The sequence below is a fragment of the Pseudophryne corroboree genome, chromosome 1, assembly GCF_028390025.1.
Source record: "Pseudophryne corroboree isolate aPseCor3 chromosome 1, aPseCor3.hap2, whole genome shotgun sequence".
In the NCBI taxonomy this organism is placed as follows: Eukaryota; Metazoa; Chordata; class Amphibia; order Anura; family Myobatrachidae; genus Pseudophryne; species Pseudophryne corroboree.
In genome coordinates, this window is record NC_086444.1 from 50,802,286 (window position 1) to 50,816,212 (window position 13,927).

General features: G+C 45.8%; 1 protein-coding gene across 4 annotated transcripts in view; it reads right to left on the minus strand.

Moving 5' to 3' along the window:
- Window positions 1–13,927, minus strand: part of MALT1 (MALT1 paracaspase) — a 183,583-nt gene that overhangs the window by 144,129 nt on the left and 25,527 nt on the right. The window lies entirely within an intron of this gene.

Consider the following 13,927-nt stretch of genomic DNA (forward strand, 5'->3'; position numbering starts at 1 on the left):
GGCATCTGAGGCATTGGCGTGATCGTCACTTGTCTGCTGTACATTACAGGAAGCCTACTCTCACAGGGGTGCGTCTTAGTCACGCAGAGCAGACAATAGCAGACATTAGGAAGTGGTTTCGGTGTGACACATTTGGATGCGCTCAGCACTGTACAGATCAGGCAGAGGGGAACACTGTAATGATTATTTAAAAAAAATTGTGCCTAAAATATACATGCCATTTAAGGTAGATGTTGACCTGGTTACACAGCATCATACTACAGTGCACCCGGAAAGTATTCACAGCGATTCACTTTTTCCACATTTTGTTATGTTACACCCTTATTCTAAAGTGGAATAAATACATTTTTACCATCAAAATTCTACACACAATACCCCATAATGACAACATGAAAAAAGTTTTTGGGTGAATGTTGCAAGTTGATAAAAAAAAAACAAAAAAAAACAGGAAATCACATATACATAAGTATTCACAGCCTTTGCCATGAAGCTCAAAATTGAGCTCAGCTGCATCCTGTTTCTACTGATCATCCTTGTGATGTTTCTACAGCATAATTGGAGTACACCTGTGATAAATTCAGTTGATTGGACATGATTTGGAAAGGCACAAACCTGTCTATATGAGGTCCCACACTTGACAGTGCATGTCTGAGCACAAACTAAGCATGAAGTCTAAGGAATTGACCTCCGAGACAGGATTGTCTTGAGGCACAAATCTGGGGAAGGGTACAGGAAAATATATGCTGCTTTGAAGGTCCCAATGAGCACAGCAGCCCCCATCACTAGTAAATGGAAGAAGTTCGGAACCACCAGGACTCTTCTCGAGCTGGCAAGCCGTCTAAACTGAGTGATCGAGGGAGAAGGGCCCTAGTCAAGGAAGTGACCAAGAACCCGATGGTCACTTTGTCAGACCTACAGCATTCCTCTGTGGCGAGAGGAGAACCTTCCAAAAGGACAACCATCTCTGCAGTAATCCACCAATCAGGCCTGTACAGTAAGAGTGGCCAGACGGAAGCCACTCCTTAGTAAAAAGCACATGGCTGCCTGCCTGGAGTTTGCCAGAAAGTACCCGAAGGACTCTCAGACCATGAGAAACAAAATTCTCTGGTCTGATGAGACAAAGATTTAACTCGTTGGCGTGAATGCCAGGCGTCATGTTTGGAGGAAACCAGGCACTGCTCATCACCAGGCCAATACCATCCCTACAGTGAAGCATGGCGGTGGCAGCATCATGCTGTGGGGATGTTTTCCAGTGGCAGGAACTGAGAGACTAGTCAGGATAGAGGGAAAGCTGAATACAGCAATGTACAGAGACATCCTGAATGAAAACCTGCTCCAGAGCGCGCTTGACCTCAGACTGGGGCAACGGTTCATCTTTCAGCAGGACAACGACCCTAAGCACACAGCCAAGATATCAATGGAGTGGCTTCAGGACAACTCTATGAATGTCCTTGAGTGGCCCAGCCAGAGCCCAGACTTGAATCCGATTGAACATCTCTGGAGAGATCTGAAAATGGCTGTGTACCGATGCTTCTCATCCAACCTGATGGAGCTTGAGAGGTGCTGTAAAGAGGAATGGGAGAAACTGCCCAAAGATACAGTAGGTGTTCCAAGCTTGTGGCCTCATATTCAAAAAGACTTAAGGCTGTAATTGCTGCCAAAGGTGCATCAACAAAGTATTGAGCAAAGGCTGTTAATAATTACAGTATGCACATGTGATTTCTTAGTTTTTTATTTTTAATATATTAGTAAAAATCTCCCAAAAAACTTTTTTCACATTGTTATTATGGGGTATTGTATGTAGAATTTTAAGAGAAAAAAATGAATTTATTCCATTTTGGAATAAGGCTGTAACATAACAAAATGTGGAAAAAGTGAAGCGATGTGAATACTTTCCGGATGCACTGTATCATCCTGCCTTTGCCAACTGTGTGGAAATCCTGGAGGAACAGAGGGGGGTTCCCAGAGGCAAATGCAGGGGGTGTGGATCCACGCTTTATGTAATCACGGCCCCCAGAGCAATATTGTTTGCAGAATTTGCAGTGGGAGAATTGGCCACAGTGACGCGTTTCACCTCAGAATACATCATCACAGCCCCACCCCACCAACGTCACTACACAAGTGGATGGGATGCAGGACGGTTGTCTTCCAAAGTATACCATATCTGCTAACCATCTGCGAAACCAAGCCTTCTTGGGATGGAGAATCTTTTTTTTTGGTCTGCTCTCTTCCTCCACGCATTTCGCGTGTGGAATGGTGGGATCAGCGTTTACAATCAAACACGTCAAGGTCTAGTTTGTTTTATTCACTTAGACCTAGAAAGCAAATTCATTTTCACTCCTTTCCCTCTCTCGGATCACAACCTTATCACCTGCATATTCTCCTCCATTAATTCAAACTCTGTGTTGCTGAAGTCCTCCAATCCTCCTCAAACCCGCAGAAATATTAACACAATTAATTTTCAAGAACTTTCCACCTCACTCCAACAACTGCTTTAATCTATTTCTGCATTCACCTCTCCTGAGATGGCTGTATCACACCTGAGCCAGACTCTAGAAATAGTGTTTGATGACGTGGCTCCAGCTACCCATCACACTCCACGTAGGCCTAGATGTCAAACATGGCACTCTAAATTAACAAGATATCTACAAAATCTCACACATAAACTTGAACGTCAGTGGCGTAAATCTTGTATTTCAAGCGACTTCCTCACATATAAGACTGTCTACCACTCTTATAGAAATGCCCTGGACACTGCTAAACAAACACATTTCCAAACTCTCATCTCTGCTCAAGCCTCTAACCCCAAACAACTTTTTAATACATTTAAGTCACTTCTGAATCCTCCCTTACCTACCCCACCAGCCACTATCAAGGCACAAGATCTTGCTTCCTACTTCAAGGAGAAGATTGATAAGATCTGATATGAAATGGTATGCTCTTCGTCAGCCAGTGACCTGCTCAGTTCTTTACTTGAACCCTCTGGCACTGTCTCTTCATTTGATCCCACAAATGAAGATGAAGTATCATCACTCTTCTCATCCTGCTTCTCTACTACCTCTCGCCTTGATCCTTTACCCGCACAAATAAGTAAAGCTCTGTTTCAGGTGCTCACCTCTGTAATCTCTCTCTCTCTACTGGAATTTTTCCATCACTGTTCAAGCATGCAGTGATCACTCTCATTTTGAAAAAACAAAATTCTGACCCTAACTCTCTCTCAAACTACTTTCCCATCTCTCAGCTGCCATGCCTCTCTAAGCTACTTGAGAGACTTGCCTACACTCACCTCACACACTTTCTTCACTTACACAATTTATTGGACCCACTTCAGTCAGGCTTCCGTTCCCAACACTCCACAGAGACAGCACTGACTAAAGTGGTTAATGATTTGGTCACTGCAAAGTCTAAAGGCCATTACTCACTACTTATTCTTATTCTTCTTGATCTCTCTGCTGCGTTTGACACTGTTGACCACTCTCTTCTCACACAAACACTACAATCCCTAGGTTTTAAAGACACAGTCCTCTCTTGGTTCTCATCCTACCTATCTAATCGCTCCTTCAGTGTCCGCTTCTCCCCACCTCCTCTTCGCTACCTCTCTCAGTTGGAGTACCGCAAGGTTCAGTCTTAGGTCCTCTGCTTTTCTCTATCTATACCACATCTCTTAGTAAACTAATCAGCTCTTTTGGATTTCAGTATCATCTGTATGCGGATGATACTCAAATCTACCTATCCTCCCCTGATTTGTCCCTATCTGTATTGGGCTGTGTCACTGAATGCCTTTCTGCCATTTCATTTTGGATGACATCTCGCCACCTCAAACTTAATATTTCAAAATTAATTATATTTCCACCGGCCAGTAGTAGGAACCAACCTAATATCTCTATCACTGTTGAGAACTCAGCAATCATCCCTACCCCACAAGCTCGCTGCCTAGGTGTCATTCTTCACTCTTAACTGTCCTTTGCTCCCCACATTCAATCTGTCTCAAAATCATGTTACATGGCCATGCATCTAAGAAACATATCCAAAATACGACAATATCTCACACAAGACACAGCAAAAACTCTAATCCATGCTCTCATTATCTCCCGCATTGTTTCTTGCAATAGTCTCCTAACTGGTCTTCCCAAAACGAGACTCTCACCACTACACTCCATTCTGAATGCAGCTGCGAGGCTAATACCCCTTTAACACTCGCATGAAAATCCCGGGATTTTGCACGTGAACGCGCATCATCCCAGGATTTTTCTCAGTGTGAAAGGGTACGGCTGTTTTGGTCAGTGAAGGAGTAGTGAAATTTCCGCTGTCCGCCGGTGCCTGCCTCTGTAAGCGATGGGGAGCGCGCCATTTGGTGTTACCCTCTGTGCGGTAATTCTGGCTCTGTGCTCCGCCTCCACCTCTGAAGTGGAGAGGGAGCGCTCCTTCAGCCACCTGGTCCCGTATAGGAGCCGCCGCTGCCTCTATTGATGCCACCAGGGAGACCCGCCGCCGCCACCTCTGAAGTGGAGAGAGCGCTCCTTCAGCCGCCTGTTGCCGTATAGGAGCCGCTGCTGCCTCTACTGTGACACCCGCCGCAGCCTGATCACTGGAGAGGGGACTGTGAGCGCCAGTAAATGAGTGTCTGCGCCTGGTAGTCCTGGATGCCGCATCGCCCTAACAGGTGACTTGAGACACACACTCTCACTCACTCTCACTCTCTGTTGCTGTGATATGTAACAAAGGGTAACTCTGCTGCTATAATGTGTAAAACGGGACCCTGCTGCTGTAATGTGTAAAACGAGACTCTGCTGCTGTAATGTGTAAAATGTGTACTCTATGTGCTGTACTGTGTAAAATACCTGCCTAATGTGTAAAAGAGGACTCTACCTGCCGTACTGTGTAAAAGGGAGCTATGTGGACACGCCACTTCCCCATAAAGCCAAGCTCCTATATTTTGGCGCGCGCATTTGCCCGGTTTTATATTTTGGGGGAGGGGGCGACGATGCGGTTTTTTTGCACACAGCGCTAAAATGTCTAGTTACGGCACTGCCGTACCGCCAAGAAGGAAGAAACTAAGCAGAGCGGAGTAAGTGGCTAAAGCCATGTCAAATGTCCTTGTTGACCAACTCCGAGAGATGGGACGCTGCAATGTCCGCACAGGAGGATGCAAGGCTTGACAGGTTTCTAGAGGCAGAACGCCAATGCATGATGCATTTCTTTCCCAAGTCATGACAATGCAGGAACGCATGAGTAGAGAGCAGTATGACCGGCACAGGGAATTGCACCAAATGAACATGGCGTTCTATGAGCGTATGAGCAATACCTCAAGAGCACCAATCCAACACCACAACTCACAATACCCTGAGCAGGGTTTTTCATCATTTAATCCTGCCCCATACTATGCCCCAAATACTGCACCATCTAGCACGCAAAACACAGAGTTTACTGTATTGCGCAATTTGCCGTGAAACACAGTGAATTTCTTACTGTTATTATTTGTTGTTAAATAACCACAGTATGGTCAGTGTTTATGCACAACTATTTGTGCATTCTTTCATTTTTTTTCTATGTTCTGTTTTGTATAGTGTCTACATTAAAGAACTTTTTATTTATTTTTTACACAGTAATAATATACTGCAGGGACACTGTGGTTTATGGTGTTGTATCTACATCTGACTGAGGAAGCCGCCGATGCCGATAGGCGGAGAAACGCGTCTTTTATACTTGTGAAACCCGTGACCGCTGCGCAGCGAGACGGCTGCTGTGCTGGGAAGGAACCTGGGTCTCCGGATAAGGCTTTGGATAAAGGTATTTGGCACCAGAAGCCGGGAGCTTGGTAAAAAGAAACCCAGAAGTAACTGCGGTAAAGACGGGATTTTAACATGGCCATGTTTTAAATGTCTGCTGAGACATTATATTAACTCTGCTGCTTTGAGATCAATTCATATATGCATGCACATTTAATCAACTAAATCAAATAATTATTGATATGGATTGTGCACAAAATCAAAATTGATTCTACAAAAGAAAGTAAACAGCTGTCTAAATATCTACATTTCACATGAACTGTTGGAAGCAAAGAGTCTCAAATATACAACTTGATTCGAAATAAGTGATTCTTTTGCTACAAAAAGTATCAGTATAATATATACTCCTATCTGGAATGGAATAGAGACATTTTACATCTGAATCAGAGCTGGTATTCTTTGTATCAATGTACTAAATACTAAACTGTTACACTCAATATTCAAGTGAAACAGTGTTAGGTAATTGATTACAGCTGGAGGCTCTGTGCAGCAGGGGAGTATTAAGTGGTATAGGGAACAGAGTTTTATGGTATGATTGTTCATTGATTAGGCCATTATTTTAAATACCAGTATTATAAATGTATGCAAATTAGCCTTAGAGATGAGAATGGTTAATGAAAGTTTAATGATAACAGAATAAATTAAATAAATTTGTATTTTAATAAGAAATCTGGTAGCGCTGTCTGTATTTGTGTTTTTTTCTGTGGTAATTGTATCTACAAGCCTACCAGTGTTTATTTTTTATTTTTTTTAATGCCAATCAAAACTTGATTGCAAATCTATGCATAACATAGCCAAATGTGCGTAACAGTAGGCCATGTTTTCAGTGTTTTCTAAATCATTGTTTCTCCATATATACACAGTTGCTGGCAATGTGTTTTTTTGGGGGAAATCATAAAAAATTAAACCAAAGATCAAAGGTGAAATAAAAAATAAAAAATGTTTAATTCGCCAAACATGTTGTTCTGATTCTTCTTCACCCCTCCCTTTGTTGACTATTGTGACCTCATCTATGTGAGCCAGAAAAAGGCCATTTCTAATGACATACATATGCATTTGCAGGGATATACCGGGATCAGTGTTAATGGGGCTGTCCCGGGTCGATCCCAGGTCTTAGTGCAGTGTGAAAGGGGTCAGTCCCGGGAATGCATCCCGGGAAGCGACCCGGGTGTGCGAGTGTAAAAGGGGTATTATCTTCCTCGCTAGGCGTTCATCGTCTGCAGGTCCGCTCTGTCAGTCCCTCCACTGGTTACCGGTATTCTACCGTACTCAATATCAAATACGTTCACTCACACACAAGGCTATTAAGCAAACTACACCAATGTACATCTCTTCACTCATCTCAAAATATCTCCGAACCCGACAATAGCAAGGTGTAGGCTCTGACGGCCGCTTAAACTGACCTGTAGCGAAACAGAGCTTTATACATTCTCAGGTTTCTACAATACAGTACAACAGGAAAGAAGAAACATTAATGTGTTACCCAATATCAGCACGTTGAGTTACACACCAGCAATTAGCAGAAGCGGTGAATAGCTGACACCTATATTTGCTTACTTATGCAATTAAGACTTTTGCAACTCAAACTATTACAGTGATGGCACAGATAAGTGCAGGGAAATCCTGTAACATGCGGTGGCGTAACAATCTGCAGACAAGCGAGGCTTTACAACAGGGGTATCCACATGCTGATTATCAGCTGCTTTGTAATTACACATCTCATCATGCCCTGCCACAGGTTTACCGTTAGGGAATGCTAAAACCGTGGCAGAGCACGCTGGGATGTGTAGTTTCACAGCAGCTGGAGTGCCGAATGTGGAATACCGCTGCATTACAATACTCACATGACATGACAATAGAATATTCACAATATAAACGCTACTGTAATATCCCAGACTGTTTGAGGTAATATACAGTCACGCCAAACAGTTCCCCTTGGTGCACCAGGTCCCATGCGATTCCACTTGCGCTGAGCATCTTTTTTGCTGAGATGTGTTTTATTTGCAGAAATGAAAGAATCGGATGCGACAAAACCGCTTCACAATACTGCACTGATTCATTTGATAAGCGGTTTCTTTTCACGCCAAGTTCCGCTATGCTCCATCTGCGACTCTGTGCATATTTAAAACAAATTCCTGTGCAGTTAAAGTCACAGCCCGGCGCCTCTGGCACACATTGTGAAGTGTTTGCAAATAAGACGCAAGTTTAAAGAAAAAGATGATGGGGGGTATTCAAATGTTTGAAATGTCAGTTGGGTGTCTGTTTCTTCCTGTCTATTAGATAGGAAAAAACAGACACCCAACTGACTTTTGAAACAACTGAATACCCCCCAATATGTTACACCGCTCGGTGCGGCTGATGCCAGCTGGTCGTTTTGTGCCGCATGGTACTGTATATTGAGGCTAGCTGGAGGACATATCGTATGGCGCCTCTTTGCCACTCTCAACTCACTCCTCTGCCCACCTCCACCTCGTCTCCCTTCCTCACTCTCTGCTCTTGAATTTGCCACTTACTTCACATCCAAAATTGACTCCATACGTAAGGACATCACATCACACCAGACCATCAGTAACCAGCTTTCTCCCATCCCTTACCAACCCTCCCCATCCCTCCCACCAACTCTGTCATCTTTCTCCCATGCATCTGGAGAGGAAGTCATGGCCCTCATCCGTTCCTCTCCCGTCACCACCTCCCCACTTGACCCTATCTCCTCCCGCCTCCTTCGCTACCTCTCTCCTTCTGCTTGTTCCCATCTTTCCCACCTTCTCAATCTATCCCTCTCATCAGGCACTGTCCCCTCTGCCTTCAAGCATGCACTCATCTCTCCTATTCTTAAAAAACCTACCCTTGATCCAAACACTCTCTCCAACTACCGACCCATCTCTCTCCTCCCTTTTGCCTCCAAAATCCTTGAGCGTATTGTCTACAACCACCTTATTTCCTTTCTTTCCTCACACTCACTACTTGACCCATTCCAGTCTGGCTTCCGTCCTCTCCACTCCACTGAAACTGCCCTTACAAAAGTATGCAATGACCTCCATGATGCTAAATCTAAGGGACACTACTCTATACTTATTCTACTTGATCTCTCTGCTGCTTTTGACACTGTGGACCACCCTCTCCTACTGCAAATCCTTCACTCCATTGGTCTGCGTGATACTGCCCTCTCTTGGCTGTCTTCCTACCTCTCTGACCGTTCATTCTCTGTCTCCTCTCATGACTCCACCTCCCCCTCACTTCCACTAACTGTAGGTGTACCCCAAGGTTCTGTCATTGGTCCTCTTCTCTTCTCTCTCTATACATCCTCACTAGGTAAGCTCATTAGTTCTTTTGGTTTCCAATATCATCTCTATGCTGGTGACACCCAAATCTATCTTTCCTCTCCAGACCTCTCCCCTGCTCTCCTCACTCGTATCTACAACTGTCTCTCTGCTACCTCTTCCTGGATGTCCCAGCGCTTTCTTAAACTTAACATGTCTAAGACCGAACTGATCATCTTTCCTCCCTCCCGCATAACCTCACCTCCTACAATCTCATTATCTATTGATGGCACTACTATCTCCTGTAGCCCCCAAGTGCGCTGTCTTGGAGTAATCCTTGACTCCTCCCTCTCCTTCAAACCACACATTCAGCACCTCTCACAAACCTGCCGTTTTCATCTAAAACATATTTCCAGGATCAGACCCTTTCTGACCCAGGATGCTACTAAGACTCTTATCCACTCACTGGTCATCTCCAGACTGGACTACTGTAATCTCCTCCTGACTGGCATTCCTGACAAACACCTCTCTCCACTCCAATCTATCCTCAATGCTGCTGCCCGGCTCATTTTCCTCACCAAACGCACTACGTCTGCCTCTCCTCTCCTCCTAGACCTTCACTGGCTCCCCTTCCCTTTCAGAATCCATTTCAAGCTTCTCACACTCACTTACAAAGCCCTCACCCACTCCTCTCCCATCTACATCTCTGATCTCATCTCCCTTTACACTCCCACCCGTCCTCTTCGCTCTGCTAATGCACGACGACTCTCCTGCCTACGGATTACTTCCTCCCACTCCTACCTCCAAGATTTTTCACGTGCTGCACCACTTCTCTGGAATTCCCTACCTCTACCCCCCAGACTCTCCACTTCTCTACAAAACTTCAAACGGCTCTCAAGACCCACTTCTTCACCAAACCAAGCCAAATCTCATCCTAGCCCTCTGTTCTACGCTCTCTATGTACCCCATCTGTGTCACCCCTGTCTGTCTACCCCTCCCCTTTAGATTGTAAGCTCTCACGAGCAGGGCCCTCTTCCCTCATGTGCTTATCCTTTGTCTTACTTTAATAATCTTCAACTGTACCACATCCAGCAGTCTTCTGCCACCTGATACTGTCATCAACTGTAAGTTGCTGTTTTCCTGTTTGATTATTTATGTACTCTGTAATTGGGCGCTGCGGAACCCTTGTGGCGCCATATAAATAAAGGATAATAATAAAATATGTCAATCAGTCATTTTATCTATGTGATTTAAGCATAAACCTGCAATTAATTGGTTACTCTGCCACAAAATAAATGTCTGAGCAATTGATTTAAATAAATTCTACAACACAACGCAGAACCTATGACAGATGCACAAAATCCTGGGGGCTGAAAAACTGCTTGTGCAGCAACGTCAATTTGCCACTAAAAGTCCTTTTCTTACCAGGACATCAATGCAGTGTGTTTAAAACTGATCGTGTGTTATAATAAATTATTTTGTGCCACAATAAAAATAAAATAATGCTTTGTTTAACCACACTCCCCGCCCCCCCTCCCCCCCCCCCATATCTCTGACCCCAAATAGATCACCAGCATGGCTGAGGAGAAAGTCAGTAAGTATGACAGACAATAGATGTGAGCGTACAATAGCACTACGGCAGACAATGGGCCTAATTCAGATCTGATCGTAGAAGCAAATTTGGGGGTCATTCCGAGTTGATCGCTCGCTAGCAACTTTTTGCAGCGCTGAGATCAGGTTAAAACTCGGCAAAAATGCGCATGTGTATGCACCGCAATGCGCAGGCGCTTCGTGCGTGTACAAAGCTGGGCGATGGATTTAACAAAGAATCCATTCGCAGAGTTGATCGCAAGGAGACTGACAGAAAGAGGGCGTTTATGGGTGTCAACTGACCGTTTTCTGGGAGTGTTTGGGAAAACGCAGGCGTGTCCAAGCGTTTGCAGGGCGGGTGTCTGACGACAATTCCGGGACCAAAAAGACTGAAGTGATCTCAGTGGCTGAGTAAGTCCAGAGCTACTCAGAAACTGCACAAACTGTTTTTGTACCACTCGGCAGCACAGGCGTTCGCACACTTGCAAAGCAAAAATACACTTCCCCATAGGCGGCAACCATCTGATCGCAGCGCTGCAAAAAGTTGCTAGCGTGCAATCAACTCGGAATGACCTCCTGAATTCTCTAATGAGAAAAACCATGTTGCACTGCAGGGGGGGGGGGAGATATAACATGTGCAGAGAACAGTTAGATTTGTTATTGTTTCTGTGCAGGGTAAATACTGGCTGCTTCATTATTACACTGCAATTTAGATTTGTTTGAACACACCCCACCCGAATCTAACTCTTTCTGCACATGTTACATCTGCCCCACCTGCTGTGCACATGGGGGCTAATTCAGACCTGATCACTGCTGTGCGTTTTCACACGGCGGGCGATCAGGTCTGAACTGCGCATGCACCGGCGCCGCAGTGTGTGCCGGCGCTTGTCAGAGATGCGATCAGCATCTCTTCCCAGCGATCGCCTCCACCTGAATGATAGTCAGAGGCGTTCGCTGGGCGGGAGGAGGTGGGCCGGCGGCGTTGGCACGCCGTTTTGGGAGTGCGTTCCGGGCTACGCAGGCGTGCCCGGACGACGACGGCTGTGTGACGTCACACGCAGCCGCTGCGACCTGGAGAGCGACGGGTAGCTTCCTGCCAGCGCGCAGGAGCTGCGTTGGTAGTGGGCAACTCCTCAGGTACAAAAGCATCGCCGCCGTGCAATGCTTTTGTACCTGTGCGGTGTGGGGGGGGGGGGGGGAGACATGCGAGGCAGACTAGCACAGTGCTGGGCGTCACCCCGCATGTCAGGGTGGCTGATCGTAGTCGTGCAAAATTTTGCGCGGCTACGATCAGGTTTGATTTAACCCCATGGTTTTGCCCATTAGAGAACAAATTTGCTGCTGCAATCAGGTCTGAGTTAGGCCCAATGTACAATGTACAGGACATAGGCCCTCATTCCGAGTTGTTCGCTCGCTAGCTGCATTGCACACGCTAGGCCGCCGCCCTCTGGGAGTGTATCTTAGTTTAGCAGAATAGCGAACGAAAGATTAGCAGAACTGCTACTAAATAATTCCCTGCAGTTTCTGAGTAGCTCCAGACCTACTCCTAGACTGCGATCAAATCAGTCCGTTTAGTTCCTGGTTTGACGTCACAAACACGCCCTGCGTTCGGCCAGCCACTCCCCCATTCCTCCAGCCACTCCTGCGTTTCTACCTGGCACGCCTGCGTTTTTTAGCACACTCCCTGAAAACGGCCAGTTTCCGCCCAGAAACACCCACTTCCTGTCAATCACACTACGATCACTCGAGCGATGAAAAAACGTTGCTTGAGCTTGTGTAAAACTACCAAGTTTTGTGTTAAATTACTAAGCGCATGCGCGCTGCGTACCATGCGCATGCGCATTTTCCAACGAATCGCTGCGTTGCAAAAAACGGCAACGAGCGAACAACTCAGAATGACCACCATAGTCAGGAAGGGATATCATGACATATAACCTACATTAATAATATTCTGATTATTCTCAATTAAAATGCCCTGACAAATCAGTGTGTGTGTGTGTATAACTGTGACAATGCCTGTGTTTATTATGTGGCATCTGACCTTTAATCAGCGAACCCACTGAACTACAAGGCTGAGATAAGGAAGGGTGCTGAGACATGAAGGGTGTCAATTTCCTTGCTTAGGCTTCTGAGTCAGACCCAGCAGCGACGTCAGACACAGTGGAGCGATGCCATGAGACTATACGTGCGTCCCATTGTTGGACGTACAGAGACGCAGTACAGATTTGAACCGCACTGTAGCAGAACTGTATTGAAAATGTATGGGGCGTATCTGGGCGGTAACGGGGGGGGGGGGGGGGGGGGGGTAATCGGACACACGGGGCGTGGCTACTTGAGGGGACACTACTGAAAAATTCAATAAATTCCATTATTGATATGCATCGTATAGCAATATTAGCCCTATTCCAAATACCCTTTACAGATATAGCTATAGAAATAAAATAAGAACTGTGTATGTGCATTTGACATCACAATCGTCCTGCGCCAGTATGGCAGCAGCCTCACATTATTACTCCGCATTGCTGTTGAGGCTTAGGGGGTCTTTCCGAGTTGATCGCTTGCTAGCAGTTTTTATCAGCCGTGCAAACGCTATGCAGCCGCACACTGGGAGTGTATTTTAGCTTAGCAGAAGTTGCAGCCGCACACTGGGAGTGTATTTTAGCTGAGCAGAAGTGTGAACGAATGTATCGCAGAGCGGCGGCAAAGTTTTTTTGCGCAGTTTTAGAGTAGCTCAAAACCTACTCAGCGCTTGCGATCACTTTTGACGTCACAAACCCGCCCACCGTTCGCCCAGCCACGCCTGCGTTTTTCCTGGCACGCCTGCGTTTTTCCCAAACACTCCCTGAAAACGGTCAGTTGACACCCAGAAACGCCCTCTTCCTGTCAATCACTCTGCGGCCAGCAATGCGACTGAAATGCTTCGCTAGACCCTGTGCAAAACGAAATCATTCGTTGTGGCCGTACGACGCACGTGCGCATTGCGCCGCATACGCATGCACAGAACTGCCGTTTTTTAGCCTGATCGCTGCGCTGCAAACAGATGCAGCTAGCAATCAACTCGGAATGACCACCTTAGATCCTTGGATTGGCTATATACTGGCCTTATACCTCCTAGTCAAAACTTGCCTACAAATGGACATGCAGGAGTTGGTCGAGCTTAAATACTCTGTGCTGCTTTACTATTACTAATGCTCCGGCTCTATGCAGGTTGATTTAACACATCCTGCTGTACCATGTGCATTTGAGTGAATGAATGCCCGGCTTGCCCAGCCCTAGAAACAGTCCTGT